Source organism: Theropithecus gelada, chromosome 3, assembly GCF_003255815.1.
Source record: "Theropithecus gelada isolate Dixy chromosome 3, Tgel_1.0, whole genome shotgun sequence".
In the NCBI taxonomy this organism is placed as follows: Eukaryota; Metazoa; Chordata; class Mammalia; order Primates; family Cercopithecidae; genus Theropithecus; species Theropithecus gelada.
In genome coordinates, this window is record NC_037670.1 from 136,873,601 (window position 1) to 136,881,769 (window position 8,169).

Sequence of the window (8,169 nt, forward strand, 5' to 3'; positions counted from 1 at the left end):
TCTCAAACTGAATGAGTCCTGAACTGAACTCTTGTTAATTATTCCTCCGACCCACTCTGATTCCTCTCCTGGTTTTCCCTACTCAGGAAATGGCATCACCACCCACCATCTGGGTTGTCATCAAATCCATCAGCAATAGTTGTTATTTCTGCAAAAAAAAAAAAAAAAAAAAAAAAAGTGTATAAGAATGTATGTGTTGGGTGTGATTCTGTTCTGCGGGGCTGTTCCCTGGAGCAGTAGTCATTTATCTCTGTTTGCCTTCTCTCCCACTTAAGTGCATGCCGCCACTCCATGGAGGATTCGATGAACAGGGATATGAGTCCCTTGAGGCCCCAGAACTATCTTTTCAATTGTGAACCAAAGGCCAACAAAGATGATCACTTTAAGGTGAATGATGATGAAAATGAGCTCCAGTTATCTTTAAGAACCATCAGTTTAGGGGCTGGTGCAAAATATGAATTGCACATTGTTGAAGCAGAAGCAATGAATTACAAAGGTAGTCCAATTAAAGTAACACTGGCAACTTTGCAAATGTCTGTACAGGCAACAGTTTCCCTTGGGGGCTTTGAAATACCACTACCTGTGGTCTTACAATTGAAGTGTGGTTTAGGGCCAGTGCATATTAGTGGACAGCACTTAGTAGCTGTGGAGGAAGACGCAGAGTCAGAAGATGAGGAGGAGGAGGATGTGAAACTCTTAAGTATATCTGGAAAGTGATCTGCTCCTGCAGCTGGTAGCAGGGTTTCATGGAAAAAAGTAAATCCTGCTGTGAAGACGATGATGATCATGATGAAGATGATGAGGAAACTGAAGAAAAAGCTCCAGTGAAAAAATCTGTATAAGATATACCAGCCCAAAATGCACAAAAATAAAACTAGAATGGAAAAGACTTAAAACCACCAACACTCAGATCAAAAGGTCAAGACCAGGCGTGGTGGTTCACGCCTGTAATCCCAGCACTTTGGGAGGCTGAGGCGAATGGATCATGAGGTCAGAAGATCGAGCCCATTCTGGATAACATGGTGAAACCCCGTCTCTATTAAAAAATACAAAAAATTAGCCAGGTGTGGTGGCGGGCGCCTGTAGTCCCAGCTACTCGGGAGGCTAAGGCGGGAGAGTGGCGTGAACCTGGGAGGTGGAGCTTGCAGTGAGCCGAGATTGCGCCACTGCACTCTGCCTGGGCGACAGAGTGAGACTCCATCTCAAAAAACAAAACAAAACAAAAAAAACAGGAATAAAAAATCTCCTGAAACACCAAAAGGACCTAGTCCTGTAGAAGACATTAAAGCAAAAATGCAAACAAGTATAGAACAAGGGAGTTCTCTTCCTAAAGTGTAAGCTAAGCTCATCAGTTATGTGAAGAATTGCTTCCAGATAACTAACCAGGAGGCTATTCAAGATCTCTGGCAGTGGAGGAAGTCACTTTAAGAAAAGAGTTTAAACAATTTGTTAAAAAACTTTCATCTCATTTCATTTCTGTAACAGTTGATATCTGGTTGTCCTCTCTGTAATGCAGAGGGAGAGCTTTCCCTACTGTGTTTAATAAATGTTTTCCAGGTTCCATCGCCAAGAATGTGTTGTCCAAAATGCCTATTTGGTTTTTAAAGATGGAACTCCACCCTTTGGTTTTAAGTATGTATGGAATGTTGCAATATGACATAATGGTAGCAGTGGTCAGACATGGAAATGATGGGGAGACAAAAATATATATGTGAAGTAAACTCAGTATTTTAATAAAGTAAGAGAAGAGTGTATGTGTCTATACTTAAACGTGATTGCAACCATAATACATGTATGCATGTGTGTGCATGTGTGTATGTATACATAGATAAATGTGTCTCCTTTTATCCATTTGTAACGCCACATGCTAGATCAAGACGTAAGTCATCTTTGATATATCACCACATTCTTTAAAAAATGGATGACCCCTATTTCCCCAGGTCATGCCTTCATGGAGGTTACTATGAGGTCATAATGTAAGAAAGAAAAAAGGTATTTCTCTACCTCTGTTCCTGTCTGTAATTGTGGAAATGGAGATGGCTCTCAGATTTCTCCAGCTGGTTCAGAAAGCCCCATAGATGCCTCACATGAGCTTAGGAGCCAGCACTCTCTGCCAGACTGCTCCCTCTTCCTCCCTCTGTCATTCTCTTCCACATCTCCCCGATTCCAGTAGGAGGCAGGTCCAACTTCATGCCCAGGCTGCTGTATCCCTCTGCTCTGGTGAGCTCCACATTCCCTAGAAGTGAGAAGTGATGATTAACTCCTTCATACTCTGTTACACAGGCCAGAGGAGTATTGTTTTTCATGCTCTGTACCTGACTGAAAATTTAGTGAAAGAAATCTTTTATTTTTCACTTCGTGTATTCCAGGCTTTTTTGCTGTGACTCAGGCAAACAACTGTCCCTAAATCTCCTTTTCCTTCTCGTACTGACCTAGTGTTCTTGGACCAACTTTGTATAACTTTATTCTCCTTTCTCTTAGGAATACTTTTAAGAAGTGTCTTCTTATTCCTCCTGCAAATAGAACTGGGTAAGTTCTGCCCCACTTGCCTTTCTTGTTTTCTTCCTGCAGTGTACCCAACCTCTGGCTTCCTTTGCATCCTGCCTGCCACGTTGGCATACACTTTTGTGTTTGTGTATGTACATGTGTGTGTTTATATATAAGTTATAGGTCTACTTATTTCCACTGCTCTGTAGGCTCTTCTTTTTGCCGTGGCCTGCATTGTTTTTGGTGACCATCAAAAGCAGTGTACAAAGGTCAGAGAGGTAGATTTTGTCCTTCCAACTATGTTGCAAATCTAAAGATGATTAGATCCCTGAATATAGGTTCCTTAAACTCAATCGACCTTATTCACATTAAAAAAAAGATTCAAATTGCAACCTGAGCTTCAGAGGAGCGTGTCATCGAAAGGCAGGACTTCCTTTTTCTTTCTTTTTTTTTTAAATATTATACTTTAAGTTCTAGTGTACATGTACACAACGTGTGGGTTTGTTACATATGTATACATGTGCCATGTTGGTGTGCTGCACCCATTAACTCGTCATTTACATTAGGTGTATCTCCTAATGCTAGCCCTCCCCCGTCCCTCCTCCCCCTTCCCCACAACAGGCCCCAGTGTGTGATGTTCCCCTTCCTGTGTCCAAGTGATCTCATTGTTCAGTTCCCACCTATGAGTGAGAACATGCGGTGTTTGGTTTTCTGTTCTTTCGATAGTTTGCTGAGAATGATGGTTTCCAGCTGCATCCATGTCCCTACAAAGGACACAAACTCATCCTTTTTTATGGCTGCATAGTATTCCATGGTGTATATGTCCCACATTTTCTTAATCCAGTCTGTCACTGATGGACATTTGGGTTGATTCCAAGTCTTTGCTATTGTGAATAGTGCTGCAATAAACGTACGTGTCCTTGTGTCTTTATAGCAGCATGATTTATAATCCTTTGGGTATATACCCAGTAATGGGATGGCTGGGTCAAATGGTATTTCTAGTTCTAGATCCTTGAGGAATCGCCACACTATTTTCCACAATGATTGAACTAGTTTACAGCCCCATCAACAGTGTAAAAGTGTTCCTATTTCTCCACATCCTCCCCAGTACCTGTTGTTTCCTGATTTTTTAATGATTGGAAGGGCAGGACTTTCTACCTGTCCGACCCTCAATTCTGCTATTTCTATCAATGCCAGCCTTTCCTCGGTACTCAGTGCACACAGGGGCTGCAGACACTATTGGGAGTCATGGCACCTTAAGCACAGTTTAGCACAAGTGCTACCTTGATTGCTCTTCAGAAACCTGATGTGCAGATGGAGCCTCTTTTTAGGTCTTCGTTATTAGCAGTTTATCACATAGCATAATGTCACTTAGGCAACATGGTGCAGTTATGGTGATATAATTTAAAAATCAATACACAAGGAAGAGTTTGTGAATTAAATGTGGCATTTAATTTTTCAGATGTAAAATAGCACAAACATAGATTTAAAACACATTTAAAGGTAAACCATGCCTGTGGTCAGTTACTCCTCTTTGTAGTCCAGTCCCCAATAAATACACAATTTAAAGATTAAATAATTTAGAGATTCATTTTGGACTGTACGCCAGTTTAATTCCAAATCATTCACATCATTGGATGGATCTAGTTTTCACTTGAGATGTTAAAAAAGTTTTAAAATCCTATGCTAGAAAGGTAGTTTAAAGAAAGGAAATCAATTGACCTTATTCACATTAAGGAAAGATTTAAACTGCAGCCTGAGCTTCAAAGGATTGTGTCATTGAAGGGCAGCACTTTCCACCTGTCCACCTCTCAGTCATGCTATTTCCATCAGTGCCAGCCTTCCCCCAGCTCTCAGGACACACAGCGGCTGCAGAGACTGTCGGGAGTCACGCACCCCGACTGCACCACATTGCCTAAGTGTGATGTTTAAAGAAGGGAAAATTCTTAGCTCCTGGGAGGGAGGGGCAAAAGGGTGGGGTATTGAGCCAAAAAGGCCACTCCTGACTTGGCATTTCCTGAGAATTCTGAATGCCTGCTTCAGTGCCATCACAGATGTACCAATTGTGTCAGCATTAGCTTTCTGTTTTTCTCTCCAGAGCAATGGTTTCCAAATTTAGCTGTACAACAGAATCACCTGGGGTGCCTATTAAAAACACAGATTCTTAATCCATTTGGGTAATCAGATTTTGTAGGTCTAGGGTAGAGGGTAAGACCAACTCACCCTTAGAGTTGTTCACAGTGCTTTGAATTCACTTGCCTCAGGGATTTTTGCCTAGGAAAAAGCACAAGCTGAAGACTAGCTCTTCTAGTTTTGCATGGAAACCGAAATTCAGAGTGGCAGCTGCTGCTAGATGACTTTGGTCCCAATACGATTTCTTATAAAGTATTTGGAACAGCTTTTCATTTCATCTCAATTTTCTTTTACCCTTCTCTTTAAATTAGATTATTTGTTCAAAATTTTATTGCTTGCCTGGCAAATATTTGATAGGATACCATGTACCCCCACAAATGCACTCATTATGATACTATTATTAATTATTAATTGCTTCCAAATAGAATCCTTCAGTAAGCATATTTTTTGGCAAGTATCATGCTTTCAGAATTATATCAGTTGTTCAAAGAAGTGTTCATAGGGCCGAGTGCGGTGGCTCATGCCTGTAATCCCAGCACTTTGGGAGGTCGAGACAGGTGGATAACTTGAGGACAGGAGTTCGAGACCAGACTGGCCAACATGGTGAAGCTCTGTATCTACTAAAAATAAAAAAAAAATAGCTGGTTGTGGTAGTGTGTGCCTTTAATCCTGGCTACTCAGGAGGCTGTGGCAGGAGAATCGCTTGAACCCCAGAGGTGGAGGTTGCAGTGAGCTGAGATTGTGCCACTGAACTCCAGCCTGGGCGACAGAGCAAGACTCCATCTCAAAAACAAAACAAAACAACACCAACCAAACAAACAAAAAACAAAGAAGTATTCATAGTCCATTTGGCTATAATTTACAATGTGTACTTATTCCATTTAAATTTCACGTGTGGTCTGTGTAATAATAATGGTATTTTAAATATATGTATATATGGATGCTTCTATTTGTAAGTGGGTAAAAACGTAATCAGCTATTTCCTCTCTGGAAGTGACATGTAAAGTAAAAATATAATCTCCACCGTCATATTAGCATTTTAAGAAATGGGTTGGTAATCAGAGAAATTTAAATAGTAGATGCAAACAAAACTATGTACATTATTATAAACATTTTTTCAATTTGAATGTTCAAAACCTACAAGTTCTCATTATATCTTCCCAAAGGGTGATTAGAGGAGACAGAATCACCTGACTTGAATAAATCCATTTTTTGCAGTGTAATAACTCTCTGATTTTAAATTCACCATTCAAGTAAAGGTCTAATATTACCTATGTTGCACTCATTAAATTTGAAATGGTTGTGATTATGTAAAGGTCTAATATTACCTATGTTGTACTCATTAAATTTGAACGGTTGTGATCTTTTTTATTCACTAAGAGACTAGTCTCTATCCTTTGCCAGGCTCAGATCTATGCCTGATGGCCAATTGCATGGAATGGCTGGTAGCAGCCAAGGCTTATGGATTCACAAAAGAGCGAGTGCCAAGGAATAGAAATTACTTACCTCATCCTTGATTTCCTTGCAAACCATTGATCAAATTATACCCAAAGCTTGTGATTTATTGCAGTTAAACATTTCTCCTTGCTCTCTATCTTGCCTTTTTAAAGAATATGGCTGTTTTTCATTTTTTTTTTTTCCCTTCAAAGTTCAGTTGCCTATGGGATCAGAATTTTCTTGCAGGAGACAGTTTTTGTCATGGTAAACAATTTTTACCTAAAGGCAGTTCTTGCTCTAGGAAGCATTTTGTACATAAAGTAGAAGTTGACTCCTTTTGGGTGCCTGCTCAGCTCACCATAACCACCACATCTCCACTTTCATTTGGGAACTCTCTCTTGATCCACAGGGATGGGCTACCGATAGCCATGTTTATATGTACAGCCTTGAATACCTTCCCCAGCCATGGGTGTTGACACTTGATCCACATTGAATCCACTATAGTCTCTTTCCTCAGAAAGTGAAGTTGGGATTCAGATGGAGATAAGATAGTCTCTGGGGATGACTATCAGTGTAACATGTGTCATTTAGCTCTGGGAGCAGTAATGCTGCAAAACACCCACAAATCTCAGGGTCACATGACCATCATCATTTATTTACACTCATGTATGTGTGCTTGCCAGGGATTTGGCTGATCTAGTCTGGGTCCAGCTGAGCAGCTCTATTCCATGTGCCTTTTATCCTCATGCTGGCACTAGTGGCCTATGCTGGAAAATCCTTATGGCAATGCCCAAAGTACAAGGATACCAGTGGAAATGTAACGGATCTCATAGAAGCTAGGCTTGGAAGTGGCGCTTTTGCTTCTGCCCCATTCTGTTGGCCAAATAAGTCAATGACTGACCCCAATGCACTCACCCCCTTGATGGAGCTGCAGTTATATGGCACAGGGCATGGATATGGACTGAAGGGATGAGTGATGGGTGGTGAGAAGAATCAAAGCCAGTGATATAGTCTATTATGCATGTGAACTTGGGTTTACCTGTGGGTGGCCATGTTCCTCCATGTAGACCACAAAATAGGGAGAGTGCATCTGTCTTGAAAAAGACTGACACAGATACTTAACAGAAAGGAGGGACAGCGAGTCCTGATGACTTTCCTATTTCTGGTTCTAGGTCTTTCCTGAGTCTGGCTACATCTCCATTCTTGGTTTCTGTGCAAGATCTCTGAGTCCTTTTAATAAATCCACTCTGTGGATTTATTAAACACTAAAAGGAAAATGGAAAGGAGGGCAAATAGAATTAGCTGATTTTTCTTAGGAGGAATCACAGTACCAACAAGAGCTCAGATTAGCCATAGCTGTGTGTGTGGCCAGGTGGGAGACATGGTAACTGTAAGCAGGTAAGTAGTGGGCAATTTTCCCAAATGAATTTCTTTAAAAAATTTTTAATTGGCAAGTAAAAATAGTATATATTTATGGTGTGCACCAAGATGTTTTGATAATGTATACCTTGTGCCAAATGCATTTCTAAAATTACATATACATCAGGAACTTGAACAACTTCCAACTAAACAAGCTCAGTTGGAACAAGCTCTGGATGGTGCTCATAAGAAAGTATTGGAGGATCTTTCACTGTTAGTAAACTCCATTCTTTGTGGAACGTCTTTAAACTTCCATTGGGTACCTTTCCTCAACAGGAAAGTAAATAGAATGCAAAGCTTTATTGGTCAAGTAGAAGGGGGTATGTTACACATGGTTGATTACCTCCAAATTAGTATCTCCTGTCAGTTCTGACTTCTACTTTAAGCTCTGGATTTGCATATCCAATCGAGAGGGGAGATCAGCAGGACTTGTTTTCCAGTACTGGTCATGACCCCAGTCACAAGGCTGCTTATCTAAACAGAATGCAGTAAAGAAACTGAGGCTGGGTGTGGTGGCTCACACCTGTAATCCTAGCACTCTGGGAGGCCGAGGCGGGTAGATCACTAGGTAGGGAGTTCAAGAAACTGGCTGAAACCAGCTAAAACCAAAATGACAACAAAAACAATCTCTAGTTGCCCTCATTTTTCATTATACACTAATTATAAAGCATTAGCATACTAAAAGATACTCTC

The 8,169-nt window shown here is 40.7% G+C and overlaps 1 pseudogene; it reads left to right on the plus strand.

Moving 5' to 3' along the window:
* The first annotated feature begins 291 nt into the window (after positions 1–291).
* Positions 292–1,428, plus strand: LOC112621149 (annotated as a pseudogene).
* Positions 1,429–8,169: the final 6,741 nt, after the last annotated feature.